The sequence below is a fragment of the Balaenoptera borealis genome, assembly GCF_965194805.1.
Source record: "Balaenoptera borealis genome assembly, chromosome: X".
Lineage (NCBI taxonomy): Eukaryota > Metazoa > Chordata > Mammalia > Artiodactyla > Balaenopteridae > Balaenoptera > Balaenoptera borealis.
The window spans coordinates 76,249,285-76,266,695 of NC_138881.1; the positions used below are offsets into that span (position 1 = coordinate 76,249,285).

Genomic DNA, 17,411 nt, shown 5'->3' on the forward strand with positions numbered 1-17,411 from the left:
CCAGGACCTCGGAGAAAAAATGGAGGCAAAGATCGAGAAGATACAAGAAATGTTTAACAGAGAACTAGAAGAATTAAAGAGCAATCACATAGAAGAATTAAAGAACAAACAAACAGAGATGAACACTACAATAACTGAAATGAAAAATACGCTAGAAGGAATCAATAGCAGAATAACTGAGGCAGAAAAACGGATAAGTGACCTGGAAGACAGAATGGTGAAATTCCTGCCAAGGAACAGAATAAAGAAAAAAGAATGAAAAGAAATGAAGACAGCCTAAGAGACGTCTGGACGAGAAAAGACCCAAGAAAATGTTTGAAGAGATTATAGTTGAAAACTTCCCTAACATGGGAAAGGAAATGGCCCCCAAGCTCCAGGAAGTGCAGAGAGTCCCAGGCAGAATAAACCCAAGGAGAAACATGCCAAGACACATAGTAACCAAATTGACAAAAATTAAAGACAAAGAAAAATCATTAAAAGCAATAAAGGAAAAATGACAAATAATATACATGGTAACTCCCATAAGGTTAACAGCTGATTTCTCAGCAGAAACTCTACAAGACAGAAGGGAGTGGCAGGATATATTTAAAGTGATGAAAGGGAAGAATCTACAACAAAGATTACTCTACCCAGCAAGGATCTCATTCAGATTCAATGGAGAAATCAAAAGCTCTACAGACAAACAAAAGCTAAGAGAATTCAACACCTCCCAACCAGCTCTACAACAAATGCTAAATGAACTTCTCCAAGTGGGAAACACAAGAGAAGAAAAGGACCTACAAAAAACCCCCAAACAATTAAGAAAATGGTAATAGGAACATGTATATCGATAATTACCTTAAATGTAAATGGATTAATGCTCCAACCAAAAGACACAGCCTTGCTGAATGGATACAAAAACAAGACCCATATATATGCTGTCTACAAGAGACGCACTTCAGACCTAGGGACACAAACAGACTGAAAGTGAGGGGATGGAAATAGATATTCCATGCAAATAGAAATCAAAAGAAAGCTAGGGTAGCAATACTCATATCGGATAAAATAGACTTTAAAATAAAGAATGTTACAAGAGACAAAGAAGGACACTACATAATGATCAAGGGATCAATCCAAGAAGAAGATATAACAATTATAAATATATATGCACCCAACATAGGAGCACCTCAATACATAACACAAATGCTAACAGCTATAAAATAGAAAATTGACAGTAACACAGTAATACTGGGGGACATTAACACCTCACTTACACCAAAGGACAGATCATCCAGACAGAAAAATAATAAGGAAACACAAGATTTAAAAGAAACAATACACCAGATAGATTTAATATATATTTATAAGACATTCCATCTGAAAACAGCAGATTACATTCTCTTCTCAAGTGCACATGGAACATTCTCCAGGATAGATCACACCTAGGGTCACAAATCAAGCCTCGGTAAATTTAAGAAAACTTTTTTAAAAAATTTATTTATTTATTTATTTTTGCCTGTGTTGGGTCTACGTTGCTGCATGCAGGTGATCTATAGTTGCAGGTAGTGGGGGCTACTCTTCTTTGTGGTTAGCAGGCTTCTCATTGTGGTGGCTTCTCTTGTTGCTTAACATGCGCTCTAGGTGCACAGGCTACAGTAGTTGTGGCATACAGGCTTGTTGCTCCGCGGAATGTGGCATCTTCTCAGACAAGGGTTTGAACCCGTATCCCCTGCATTGGCAAGCAGATTCTTAACCACTGAGCCACCAGGGATGATTAAAAATAAATTACAGGGAAAAAATGTAAAAAACACAAACACATGGAGGCTAAACAATACGTTACTAAATAATCAAGAGATCACTGAAGAAATCAAAGAAGAAATCAAAAAATACCTAGAGACAAATGACAATGAAAACACGACAATACAAACCTTTGGGATGCAGCAAAAGCAGTTCTAACAGGGAAGATTATAGCAATACAAGCCTGCCTCAAGAAACAAGAAAAATCTCAAATAAAAAATCTAACCTTACACCTAAATGAACTAGAGAAAGAAGAACAAACAAAACTGAAAGTTAGTGGAAGGAAATAAATCATAAAGGCTAGAGCAGAAATAAATGAAATAGCACAAAGAAAACAATAGCAAAGATCAATGAAACTAAAAGCTGGTTCTTTGAGACAATAAACAAAATTGATAAACCTTTAGCCAGACTCATCAAGAAAAAGAGGGAGAGGACTCAAATCAATAAAATTAGAAATGAAAAAGAACTTACTAAGGACACCGCAGAAATACAAAGCATCCTAATACACTACTATAAGTAGCGCTATGCCAATAAAGTGGACAACCTGGAAGAAATGGACAAATCCTTAGAAAGGTATAACCTTTCAAGACTGAACCAGAAAGAAATAGAAAATATGAACCGACCAATTACAAGTAATGAAATTGAAACTGTGATTAAAAATCTTCCAACAAACAAAAGTCCAGGACCAGATGGCTTCACAGGTGAATTTTATCAAACATTTAGAGAAGAGCTAACACCCATCCTTCTCAAACTCTTCCAAAAAATTGCAGAGGAAGGTACACTCCCAAACTCATTCTGCAATGCCACCAGCACTCTGACACCAAAACCAGAAAAAGATATGACAAAAAAGAAAACTACAGACCAATATCACTGATAAATATAGATGCAAAAATCCTTAACAAAATACTAGCAAACAGAATCCAACAAAACATTAAAAGGAACAAGTGGGATTTATCCCAGGGATTCAAGGATTTTTCAATATAGGCAAACTAATCAATGTGATACACTATGTTTAGAAATTGAAGAATAAAAGGCATATGATCATGTCAATAGATGCAGGCAAAGCTTTTGACAAAATTCAACCCCCATTTATGATAAAAGCTCTCCAGAAAGTGGGCAGAGAGGGAACCTACCTCAACATAATGAAGGCCATATACAACAAACCCACAGCAAACATCATTCTCAAAGGTGAAAAATTAAAAGCATTTCCTCCAGATCAGGAACAAGACAAGGACGTCCACTCTTGCCACTATTATTCAACATAGTTTTGGAAGTCTTAGCCATGACAATCAGAGAAGAAAAAGAAATAAAATGAATACAAATTTGAAAAGAAAAAGTAAGACTGTCACTGTTTGCAAATGACATGATACTATATATAGATAATCTTAAAGATGTCACCAGAAAACTACTAGATCTAATCAATGAATTTGGTAAAGTAACAGGATACAAAATTAACGCACAGAAATCTCTTGCATTCCTATACACTAACAACAAAAGATCAGAGAGATAAATTAAGAAAACACTCCCATTTACCATTGCAACAAAACGAATAAAATACCTAGGAATAAACCTACCAAAGGAGACAAAAGTGTTATATGCAGAAAATTATAAGACACTGATGAAAGAAATCAAAGATGACACAAACAGATGGAGAGATATACCATGTTCTTGGATTGGAAGAATCAGTGTTGTGAAAATGACTATACTACCCAAAGCAATCTACAGATTCAGTGCAATCCCTATAAAATTACAAATGGCGTTTTTTCCCGAACTAGAACAAAAAATGTTAAAATTTGGATGGCAAAACAAAAGACCCTGAATAGCCAAAGCAATCTTGATGGAAAAAAAATGGAGCTGAAGTAATCAGACTCCCTAACTTCAGCTTATATTACAAAGCTATAGTAATCAAGACAACATGGTACTGGCACAAATACAGAAATATAGATCTATGGAGAAGAATAGAAAGCCCAGAGATAAACCCACACAACTATGGTCAACTAATCTATGACAAAGGAGTCAAGGATATACAATGGAGAAAAGACAGCCTCTTCAATACATGGTGCTGGGAAAACTGGACAGGTACATGTAAAAGAATGAAATTAGAACACTCCCTAACACCATACACAAAAATAAACTCAAAATGGATTAAAGACCTAAATGTAAGACCAGACACTATAAAACTCTTAGAGGAAAACATAGGAAGAACATTCTTTGACAGAAATCACAGCATGATCTTCTTTGACCCACATCCTAGAGTAATGGAAATAAAAACAAAAATAAGCAAATAGGACTTAATGAAACTTAAAAGTTTTTGCACAGCAAAGGAAACCATAAATAAGACAAAAAGACAACCTTCAGAATGGGAGAAAATATTTGCAAATGAATGAACGGACAAAGGATTAATCTCCAAAATATATAAACAGCTCATGCAGCTCAATATTAAAAAAAAAATCAAAAAACGGGCAGAAGGCCTAAATAGACATCTCTACAAAGAAGACATACAGATGGCCAAGAGGCATGTGAAAAGGTGCTCAATATCACTAATTATTAGGAAAATGCAAATCAAAACCACAATGAGGTATCATTTCACACTGGTTAGAATGGGCAACATTAGAAGATCTACAAACAACAAATGCTGGAGAGGGTGTGGAGAAAAGTGAACCCTCTTGCACTGCTGGTGGGGATGTAATTTCATACAGCTACTATGGAGAACAGTATGGAGTTTCCTAAAAAACTAAAATTAGAATTACCATATGATGCAGCAATCCCACTACTGGGCATATACCCAGAGAAAACCATATTTCAAAAAGACAAATGCACCCCAATGTTCATTGCAGCACTATTTACAATAGCCAGGTAATGGAAGCACCATAAATGCCCACTGACAGATGAACGGATAAAGAAGATATGGTACATACATACAATGGAATATTTCTCAGCCATAAAAAGGAACGAAATTAGGTCATTTGTAGAGACATGGATAGACCTAGAGACTGTCATACAGAGTGAACTAAGTCAGAAAGTGAAAAACAATTATCATTTATTAACGCATATATATGGAATCAAGAAAAATGGTACAGGTGAACCAGTTTGCAAGGCAGAAATTGAGACACAGATGTAGAGAACAAACATATGGACACCAAGGTGGGAAAGTGGGTGTGGGTGGTGGGATGAATTGGGAGTTTGGGATTGGCATATATACACTAATATGTATAAAATAGATAACTAATAAGAACCTGTTGTATAAAAAAATAAAACAAAATACAAGAAAAAAATAGCTTAGGAATTCTGCTCCTTAAATTCCAAAACATACTTAAGCATTCCAATAATAAAAATATATTATTTTTTAAAATAAACTAATTTGCATTGGATATTTATCCTAATAGTCCTCCACCTCCACTCCTTCTACCAGTAAGGACCTGGAAAACGCAATTTATCTATTAAAAGAGGTTTTCTAAAATATAAGACAGAAATAAAAGCACATATAGAGTAGATATTACTGGTGATCACAAATATCTGGGTCTCCTTTTCTTCTAGATAGAAGGAAGTCTGCATTTCCCAGATATTTTGTTGTTATGTGGAACCATGTGACTATGTCTGGCCAAATGACCATGAAGGGAAACATCATGTGTCATTTCCAGGCTGAGGCTGACAAAAAAACATCATGCCATCATTCAAAATCTTTTTTTTGTTGTTGTTTTTTAAAAAAAGTTTATATAATTGGCATGAAATATTGTGTAAGTTTAAGATATAGAACATGTTTACGTTTTGCAAAGTGATTGTCATTTGAGTGCTAGCTAACACCTCTATCATGTCTCGTACTTAGCATTTCCTTTTTGTGGTGGGAATAATAAGGATCTAGTCTCTTAGTAAGTTTAACATTTATAGTATAATATTGTTATCAATAATAACTATACCGTACACAAAATCTCCAAGACTTACTTATCTACTAGTTGCAAGCTTATACCGTTAAACAACATTGCTCCTATTTCCCCACCCTACAGGCCCTGATAACCACCATTCGACTCTCATGTCTGAATATTCATATATATGTATAAATACACATATGTATATCACATTTTCTATTTTCTTTTCCATGCATCCATTGAGGCACACAGGTTATTTCCATTTCTTTGTTGTTGTAAATAATGCTGCAAGAAACATGAGAATGCATGTATCTCTTCAATATACTGTTTCCATTTCCTTTGGATACAAACTCAGCTGTAGAATTGCTGGATCTTATGGGTGTCCTATTTTTAATTATTTTGAGAAATCTCCATACTGATTTCTAGAGTGACTGAACCAAGTTACATTCCTACCATCAGTACATGAGGGTTCCCTTTTCTCCACATCCTTACTTGTTAGTTATCTCTTATCTTCTTGATGATAGCCATTGTAACAAGTGTAAGGTAATATTTCACTGTGGTTTTGATTTGCATTTCTCTGATGATTAGTGTTGATGAGCATTTTTTTTAATTAATTTTTTTGGAGTATAGTTACTTTACAATGTTGTGTTAGTTTCTAATGTACAGCAAAGTGAATCAGCTATACATATATACATATCCCCTCTCTTTTTGTATTTCCTTCCATCTAGGTAACCACAGTGCATTAAGTAGAGTTCCCTGTGCTATAAAGTATGTTCTCATTAGTTGTCTATTTTATACATAGTATCAATACTGTATATGTGTCAACCTCAATCTCCCAATTCCTCCCACAACCCCCTTTCCCCCTTGGTATCCATATATTTGTTCTCTATGTCTGTGTCTCTATTTCTGCTTTGCAAATAAGATCATCTATACCATTTTTCTAAATTTCACATATATAATATATGGTATTAGTTTTTCTATTTCTGACTTCACTCAGTATGACACTCTCTAGGTTCACACACGTTTCTACAAATGACCCAATTTCATTCCTTTTAATGGCTGAGTAATATTCCATTGCATATATGTACCACATTTTCTTTATCCATTCATCTGTCAATGGACATTTAGGTTGCTTCCATGCCCTGGATATTGTAAATAGTGCTGCAATGAACATTGGGGTGCATGTGCTTTTATGAACTATGGTTTTCTCAGGGTATATGCCCAGTAGTGGGATTGCTGGGTCATATGACAGTTCTATTTTTAGTTTTTGAAAGGAACCTCCATACTGTTCTCCATAGTGGTTGTATCAATTTACATTCCCACCAGCAGTGTAAGAGGGTTCCATTTTCTTCACACCCTCTCCAGCATTTATTTTTGTAGATTTTTTGATGATTGACATTCTGATGGGTGTGAGTTGATACCTCACTATAGTTTTGATTTGCATTTCTCTAGTAATTAGTGATGTTTAGCATCTTTTCCTGTGTCAGTTGGCCATCTGCATGTCTTCTTTGGAGAAATGTCTATTTAGGTCTTCTGCCCATTTTTTGTTTGTTTATATATATATATATATATATATTGAGCTGCTTCTATATTTTGGAGATTAATCCTTTGTCAGTTGCTTCATTTGCAAATAATTTCTCCCATTCTGAGGGTTGTCTTTTCACCTTGATTAAGGTTTCCTTTGCTGTGCAAAAGCTTTTAAGTTTCATTAGGTCCCATTTGTTTATTTTTGTTTTTATTTTCATTACTCTAGGAGGTAGGTCAAAAAGGATCTTGCTGTGATTTATGTCATAGAGTGTTCTGCCTATGTTTTCCTCTAAGAGTTTTATAGTGTCTGGCCTTACATTTACGTCTTTAATCCATTTTGAGTTTATTTTTGTGTATGGTGTTAGGGAGTGTTCTAATTTCATTATTTTACATGTAGCTGTCCAGTTTTCCCAGCACAATTATTGAAGAGGCTGTCTTTTCACCATTGTACATTCTTGCCTCCTTTGTCAAAGATAATGTGACCACATGTGCATGGGTTTATCTCTGGTCTTTCTATCCTGTTCCACCGATCTATATTTCTGTTTTTGTGCCAGTACCGTACTGTCTTGATTACTGTAGCTTTGTAGTCTAGTCTGAAGTCAAGGAGCATGATTCCTCCAGCTCCATTTTTCTTTCTCAAAATTGCTTTGTCTATTCGGCATCTTTTGTGTTTCCATACAAATTGTAAAATTTTTTGTTCTAGTTCTGTGAAAAATTCCATTGTCAATTTGATAGACATTGCATTGAATCTGTAGATTTCTTTTGTAGTATAGTCATTTTCACAAGATTGATTCTTCCAATCCAAGAACATGGTATATTGCTCCATTTGTTAGTGTCGTCTTTGGTTTCTTTCATTAGTGTGTTATAGTTTTCTGCACATAGGTCTTTTGCCTCCTTAGGTAGGTTTATTCCTAGATATTTTATTCTTTTTGTTGTAATGGCAAATGGGATTGTTTCCTTAATTTCTCTTTCTGATCTTTTGTTGTAGTAAGCATTTTTTTAATGTACCTCCTGATCATCTGGAGGTCTTCTTTTGAAAAATGCTTATTTAGTTAATCTGCCCATTTAAAAATTTTGATTTTGTTGCTTTGTTGTTATTGAGTTGTATGTTGAATCTTTCTGTTTAAGTCCAGGTGTTTTAAATAGTGTGGCTAAAACAAGAAGAACTTCCTTCAGCCTGAGTCCTTGAGTGACAGTGCAGAACAGAGTTCATCATATGAAATATGTAATGTGCGAAAGAAGTAAACTTGAATTGTATTAAGATGCTGATTTGGGGGACGGGTTGTTTGTTACTAGAGTATAACATATTTTATATATATAAATAAACCTATTAGTGTATAGGAATGCAAGAGATTTCTGTGCATTAATTTTGTATCCTGAAACTTTACCATATTCATTAATTAGCTCTAATGCACAGAAATCTCTTGCATTCCTATACACTAATGATGAAAAATCTGAAAGAGAAATTATGGAAACACTCCCATTTACCATTGCAACAAAAAGAATAAAATACCTAGGAATAAACCTACCTAGGGAGACAAAAGACCTGTATGCAGAAAACTATAAGACACCGATGAAAGAAATTAAAGATGATACCAACACATGGAGAGATATACCATGTTCTTGGATTGGAAGAATCAATATTGTGAAAATGACTATAATACCCAAAGCAATCTACAGATTCAATGCAATCCCTATCAAATTACCAATGGCATTTTTTACGGAACTAGAACTAATCATCTTAAAATTTGTATGGAGACACAAAAGACCCCGAATAGCCAAAGCAATCTTGAGGGGAAAAAACGGAGCTGGAGGAATCAGACTCCCTGACTTCAGACTCTACTACAAAGCTACAGTAATCAAGACAATATGGTACTGGCACAAAAACAGAAACATAGATCAATGGAACAAGATAGAAAGCCCAGAGATAAACCCACGCACGTATGGTCAACTAATCTATGACAAAGGAGGCAAAGATATACAATGGAGAAAAGACAGTCTCTTCAATAAGTGGTGCTGGGAAAACTGGACAGCTACATGTAAAAGAATGAAATTAGAATACTCCCTAACACCATACACAAAAATAAACTCAAAATGGGTTAGAGACCTAAATATAAGACTGAACACTATAAAACTCTTAGAGGAAAACATAGGAAGAACACTCTTTGACATAAATCACAGCAAGATCTTTTTTGATCCACCTCCTAGAGTAATGGAAATAAAAACAAAAATAAACAAATGGGACCTAATGAAACTTCAAAGCTTTTGCACAGCAAAGGAAACCATAAACAAGATGAAAAGACAACCCTCAGAATGGGAGAAAATATTTGCAAACGAATCAACGGACAAAGGATTAATCTCCAATATATATAAACAGCTCATTCAGCTCAATATTAAAGAAACAAACACCCGAATCCAAAAATGGGCAGAAGACCTAAATAGACACTTCTCCAAAGAAGACATACAGACAGCCACGAAGCACATGAAAAGCTGCTCAACATCACTAATTATTAGAGAAATGCAAATCAAAATTACAATGAGGTATCACCTCACTCCTGTTAGAATGGGCATCATCAGAAAATCTACAAACAACAAATGCTGGAGAGGGTGTGGAGAAAAGGGAACCCTCTTGCACTGTTGGTGGGAATGTAAATTGATACAGCCACTATGGAGAACAATATGGAGGTTCCTTAAAAAACTAAAAATAGAATTACCATATGACCCAGCAATCCCACTACTGGGCATATACCCAGAGAAAACCGTAATTCAAAAAGACACATGCACCCGAATGTTCATTGCAGCACTATTTACAATAGCCAGGTCATGGAAGCAACCTAAATGCCCATCGACAGACGAATGGATAAAGAAGTGTGGTACATTTATACAATGGAATATTACTCAGCCATAAAAAGGAACGAAATTGAGTCATTTGTTGAGAAGTGGATGGATCTACAGACTGTCATACAGAGTTAAGTAAGTCAGAAAGAGAAAAACAAATATCGTATATTAATGCATGTATGTGGAACCTAGAAAAATGGTACAGATGAGCCGGTTTGCAGGGCAGAAGTTGAGACACAGATGTAGAGAATGGACATATGGACACCAAGGGGGGAAAACTGCAGTGGGGTGGGGATGGTGGTGTGCTGAATTGGGCGATTGGGATTGACATGTATACACTGATGTGTATAAAATTGATGCCTAATAAGAACCTGCAGTATAAAAAAACAAACAAAACAACTAATACTAAACTTTCATTGGTTTATTTGTATGGAAATATGTTAATATAAGTGTTTCAGACATTACATGAAATTTCTAAAAATCTTAAAAAAATAAAAATAAAAATAAAATAAAATAAAATAAATAAATAAACCTATTATTGCATTTGGTACTTATTTTGCCCCTTTACTATAGGGCAATATTCAGAGCCAGCCAATCACAATAACAGAAATAGCACATGCAAAAACACAACAAGAAATTCAGTTTCTAATTTGAATATTTGTAAGTCTAACTGCAGAGCAATTTAATAAATCTAGAGTAATATTATACCTAAAATTTTTTACGATGGAATACTAAGCCAGATGAGTATGATGTAAAGATTGTTCTCCTGCGATTTGCTTCAATATTTTCAATAATTGATATCTATAAGCAATTTTCTTATTCCATGTGGTACCTATACGTGTAATGCCAAACATTTCATATAACTACATTATGAGGAATTCTGCCTATTCATAAGAAAGAACTTCTGCCGGAAATCCTACAACAATTCTTGTGACTTTTCTGATGCTGTATAAAGATAAATTGAAACAGCTTTTATCCATACTCTTCTTTAACGACAGCTATTTTATCACATTTATGTATGAATATAGCAATAGTTCTAATGAGAAAAACCTATTATAATTAGAGTTACAACTCAGGTGTGAATGTTCTAATGTATTTATACATTAATGTCCATAGAGCAGCTTCTTAACTATTCTTTTAAGGACCTTATATACCAGGGAATTTACTGTAGAAATAAATCAGTCTCTTTTTGCTCAAAGCTCCATAGAAATTGAATGTTTTCAAACTTGAAATATTGGGAGTATGTTTTATTATGAATTCTAAACGTTGCTCTCACTGAATTTAAGCTGAGTAGATATAGAAATATGAATAAAATAAATAAGAAATAAATGGTTGTATTGACTGTGCTTTCTCCCATACATGCACATAAGAAATATTTAGATATATTGAGATGAGCACAATATCACTACATTTTTTCATGTGCTCAAATCTTAAAATTTCTAGTTTGTTTTCTAAACTATATTCCTTAGTACAGGAAAGACATTAAAGAACAGAATGGAGAGTTGCCTGATTTTTAAAGAGCTGAAATGGTGCTATTCTGGAGAATAAAGTTTACAGAAAAGTTGGAGCAATGAATGGAACCAATATACCAATAAAGATGTACATATATAGCTAAACATTAAACAGGCAGAGAGTTAAAATCCAAATTTAAAATCAGAATTTCCAAATATTCTATGTACATTAGCTATTTAGAAGTTGGCTGGAGTTTCCCTCATGTTCACATTTCTTGTCATTATGAGATGCCAGTAACTGCTTGCCAGAATATATTTACTCTAAGAAACAAATTTTGTTTGCTTTTGGTGCTTTTAACTTTCAAGGAGTTTAGCTTCATCAGTCCAGTTGTGCCGATCCAAATCAAAGTGTGTAAGTGGAGCAAGATAAGGAGGACAAGGAGGAGAAGAAGCAGAAGAAGAAGAAGAACAACAACAACAACGACAACAACAACATCAATATCAAGAACTACTACTATAACAAAAGAACAACAAAAACAGAAGAAGAAATACAGCAAAGCAAAGTTCTAATTCCTTTTCACCTTCCTTATTGCTATTGCCCATTATGACTGTATTCCTCTGTCTCTGTAATGGTGAGAAAGATTTGAACAAGAATGTGATTATAAAATAAAGCATATTAATGTTTCTAATCATGAACTGCATGCTGACTCCCTATTTGCTCATTCTTATCGTGTGACTTGCAGTATCTGTAAGATCATTTTAAAATACTGCAAATGAAAGGAATTAAAAAGAAAACTCCAAATAATGAAATACATCATTAAATTAAACATGTTTGAATATTAATTTGGTATATTACATAAGGGTACAAATAGTAATTTGAAGACTTGAATGAGAAAGCTAAAATTACAATAATTACAATCCATCTTCCTCAGTCAATCATCTATAGAATTTTGATGTCCTCTTTAATTAGATTTATTTACTGCCATCTTTCATTAAGCTAGAAATCCTGGGTGGGTACCTTGCTAGGTATTAATTGATTAATACACTATGCTCATATAGTGTATGCTAATTTCCATTCATAAAAAGTTAATTATCAATCTCTAATAATCTGTTTTGATAATTATGACTACATGAAAATATTCATTTTGTAGCACAATTTAATTAAATATGGATGAATTTTCCTAAACAAAATCTTTGTCTTATTTTTAATGAGTTTTTTATTCTTTCCAGGTGCAAATTCATTGTTTTTCATGAGCATAAAAATGTGGCAGTAAATTAAAGATCTCTTTGAGTATAGAGTTTAATTTTGAGCACCAAGAATTCTTTTGAAAATTAATAGATTATGTTAAAATGTGTTTCTTTTTCATTTTTAAGAAAATTGCACCAAGGGGTTCATTGTCTAAGATAAAGGGACATGAAAAATTTCTGTCTTCCAATTTTTAAACAAGCATTTTTCTTTTCTGAAAGTCTGAAACTCTAAATATTAGATACTGAGAAAATAGATTACACAATGAAGGGCTTTTACACCATTAATCTTATTTTGGAATTACAGATGAGTTTGTGCATCACTAAAGCAAAAACATATACATTTTCTTATTCCCAGTGTCTAAATCAACAAATCACTATTATTTTATATTTTGTCATTTCAATTCATATGTGTCATACAGCGAGATTCCTAGAAATTATTTTCTTTACAATGCAAAGGAACCATATTGTGTGTTTTAATAATGACTATCTGATTATGTTTGCCAGAAGTATATAACTTAAATATTATCTCATAATTTATTCAGGCTCATTTTGGCATCCTGAAATGGAGAAATATGCATTTTATTTCTGCTTCATTACTAACATGGTGAGACTTACCCATATGCTTTTTTACTGTTATAAGTATAGTGTTTGGGACTGTGACCAACATAGAAATATATGGATATATATAATTAACTGCCTCTAGTGGCATAGAACTATTGTAATTTTCCTCAGTGTTCAAAATAGTTTTAATGGTTATCACTTCTAAATAAATAGTATTTTAGTTATTTGGACTGTCAAAGCCTTGGAAGCACACTTTGCTATTTGCTACAGGTGTACAAAATCACATTATCCCACACTGGCAAAACCCATTTGCTTATGATTCTTGAATAGCAAGCATAGAATTTCTTTTCTTATTAGGTTTGTGCAGGTGGGTAGACACATAAAATCAAATATATGAATTTTTAAAATTAAGCCACTATTCCAATTCCCATGACATGAAGCACAGTTTAGGCCATATTGCCTTAATATCACACATAGTAAATGACATTTACAGAGTACTTCATATATGTCATGTAAACATTAATCCATTTAATGCTCACAACTGCACCATGAATATCATATTATAAATATCTTCCCAGGTGAGGAAACTAAGGCACAGATAGGTTAATTTGCCAAGGTCATAGATCAAGTTAATGGAAGAGACATGATTTGAACCCAGGCAACATAGATCCAGAGCTCTAAACTTCTTATCTCTGCATTGTATTGCCTAATGTAAAATAAAATTATTGATGGAAAGCTTTAATATATGTTGTATTGTCCTAAGAATAGCTGTTCTGGAGACCTCTGTAACTTGGCAGTCCACACCTTTTTTTCTGAGATTCTATCAGCTGTCTGATTTTTTAGAAGAATGAGTTTGTTAACTCATATCTTATCCTTGTGGTATCATTCAATAAGCTTTTAGGTACAAGCTGTAGACAAACCTAGTCAAACAGCATTTTTCAAAGATGAAATTGTAATATTTTTTGTAGCAGTTTTGAGGTATGCAACAAAAAAATATCTGTTACCATTGATAAATAAAGCACCAGTATTTTGCAATAATTTCCTGTCCATTATATCAAACTGTACATTTTCCCCATTATGCCACTTCTGCTCATTTGCAACCCTTCCTCCATTTTAATTGATAAGCTTTGAATAAACGTAGAAATTACAAGCATTGTGCCTCATTTTCCACAAAATTGAGGGTTTTCCTTATTTGCTAAACTCTGAGTACATCCACAAGAATATGCCATACTTGTGCATGGTATGTCATCTGCAATATGGGGAGGACTAAAAAATTGCAAGTCTCTAGTCTAAGCCCATAAATACTCAGGCTGGAAACTTATTTTTTGCCTCCACATAAAGTACATTTCTTGGTCTCTACACAGTTATTGTGAATCATATATCCCAAATCAAAATAGTCTTGAGTATATTCAGTATGCTAAATAGTAACAAGTAAGTTTTCCCATGCTCCCTATATAGGCTCAGTAGTATCAGCAATCAATAACCACACAACTTTGTCTGCTGGCAGGGGTCTGTTGTATGGAGATCCCAAAGGTGATATCACAGACTCTTAAAGTCCCCTCTTTCCCATGTGTTTTCTTAGTTTTCAGGTCAACGTGTGATGGGATTGATCAAACATTCTCAATCTGTCTGTATTCAAATTGTTAATCTTTTGGTTTTATGAATCCTAGGACTTTATCCAGACAGTCACCAGTGATACTACATGTTTGAAAGTTCCAGATTCCACATTAGAGAGCTTATTTCATGAAACACAGTATGAATGACCCTTGTGCTTCTCTCCCAAAGCAAAAGTCTGTGTAGCCATTGCAGTTGCTGGGAAAGGGTCTCTGAAATTGTCTACATGTGCCTCAATTCACAGCATGTAAGTTTTGTCTTGTTTTGTTTACATCATATTTTAAATATATCTCAGGGAGTTTAGGTGTTGGGCTTCAGTATTAGGTTAGACCATAGGTGTATTCTAAGGAAATGTACTTCAGCCCCTGATTTCTAGCAGTTCCAAAGAACAAATTTCATAAACCTTCACTTCTCCTAGTGCAGCTGTATAGTGATATTAAAATTTAGTGTTCCTTTAATCAGCTAGGATTACATTCAAATTTCCTTTAGTAAATCAAGAGATTTGACCAAATTATTTGGGAGTTTTGCTACTTTAGTGAAATATAAAGTTAAATCAGACTTAACATAAGGAAGGAATCAAATAAAATTCAAATTTAGGGAAAAAAGAGAGAGTAGTTGTATCTGGTTTCAGTTCACCAAAGGCTATATACTAAACAGTGCCATCCTTTCTTATACTATTGAATCCTGAGTGGGTGTCAGATACAAGTCCTTATGTCGACTTACCAGAAGTACATAAAACCTCATTCTTTTTATACATCATGGACACTCAACAAATATTGCAAGATAGAAGTAGCAGTATGCTACCTGGTGCAGAAGGCATGTTTGCTGACTAAAAAGTCAGATACTTCTCAGATTCCATTACTGAAATTATGAAGAGAGAGTTCAAATTCTGCTGTCCTAAAACTTTTTTAATAAATATTACTTGATGTAAGGGATTTTTTTTTAAGGCATGAGTGGAAGTGAGATAGGAACAGTCATAACTGGACTTGACCTATGTATTCTAGTGTTAGTCAATAGAGGTTTATGGCTTCTTTCTTGAGATAGGTATCTGTTGCCTTTTAAAGAACTTTCTTGTTGTTAAAATAAATTTCTCTTTGGCAATCAATTGAACATAATAACAACTTTCAGAGATATCCTTCTGAAAAGATTTTAACTCTGTTCACACAATTGAACTCTGTTAGTCCCTTCCATTTTTGACAACAATTTTCTTGAGTGTGAAGAGAAAATAGATTAATTTGAATTTATCAATAAGTTTGCATTATGGTCTGCAAACACACCTAGGGCAATTCTGAGATAGAGTTGGATTTGTCAGCCATTAATTGTTTGTGATTAGAGGAGCAAGGCCCAGAAATGGTGCTTCAGCTAAGAGCATGAAGTGAGAAAGTTATGTGAAAATCATGTAACATGAATCTCAGTTAATGATAGTGAATTGAAAATATCATTTTAGCTATGCTCCCTTCCAAAATACCACTAATATTATAGACAAGCCATTTTGAATACATAACCTCCTAAAAACTAAATAATGGAAGAGAAAATAGAAAAAAACAAACAAACAAAAAAACCCTGGGAATTAAAAAGCAGATGAATGAGTGGTAATTGATTTCCTGATATTTCCAAAAAAGGTAATAGTAAGAAAAATGAATTTCAAGCTGACAATGGAGAAAACTGTAAAGCAATCTAACTTATATTACAGAATGCTCAAAAGGATCCCGAATTGTCAGCATCACATACCTTTGGAAGGATTGGTTAGAAATATCACTGAGAATAAATTAGAAAACACCTCCAGATTCCTTCTACTATTCTGTACAAGAGGATAACTGCTTCATTACCATCCCTGTAGAAAATTGAATGTTTATTCTATGAAGAGGGTAACACAGAGTGTCTCTCTACTATGAGACATGAGGCACAATTTATGGCAGCAGTAGCATACTGAAAGTGGGCTTAAGTGAAAGTATGCCTACTTGATATCTAGATCTCTTAGATGTTTTTCTTCACTTAGATTTGGTAGGCAAAATTATATACTCCAACATTGGAAAAAAAGTTTTTCCTGTAGAATTTGACCAGTTCAAATGAAAAAATAAAATAAAGATAATAATACAGTCAGCTCTACCCACCACCAGAGCCTCCCATCAAGCCTCTTAGATAGCCTCAAACACCAGAAGGCAGCCAGCAGAAGCAAGAAAAACTACAATCCTGCAGCCTGTGGAACAAAAGCCACATTCACAGAAAGATAGGCAAGATGAAAAGGCAGAGGGCTATATACCAGATGAAGGAAAAAGATAAAACCCCAGAAAAACAACTAAATGAAGTGGAGATAGGCAACCTTCCAGAAAAAGAATTCAGAATAATGATAGTGAAGATGATCCAGGACCTTGGAATAATAATGGAGGCAAAGATTGAGACGATGCAAGAAATGTTTAAAAAAGACCTAGAAGAATTACAGAACAAACAATCAGAGATGAACAATACAATAAGTGAAATGAAAACTACACTAGAAGGAATCAATAGCAGAATAACTGAGGCAGAAGAA

At 34.0% G+C, this 17,411-nt stretch overlaps 1 protein-coding gene and 1 long non-coding RNA gene across 3 annotated transcripts in view; both read right to left on the reverse strand.

Annotated features, from left to right (window-relative positions):
• The window catches only part of LOC309620697 (tigger transposable element-derived protein 1-like), a 794,894-nt gene that overhangs the window by 157,782 nt on the left and 619,701 nt on the right, over positions 1-17,411 (reverse strand). The window lies entirely within an intron of this gene.
• LOC309620839 overlaps positions 1-17,411 on the reverse strand; it is a 415,852-nt gene that overhangs the window by 26,836 nt on the left and 371,605 nt on the right. The gene's annotated exons all lie outside the window — the stretch shown is intronic.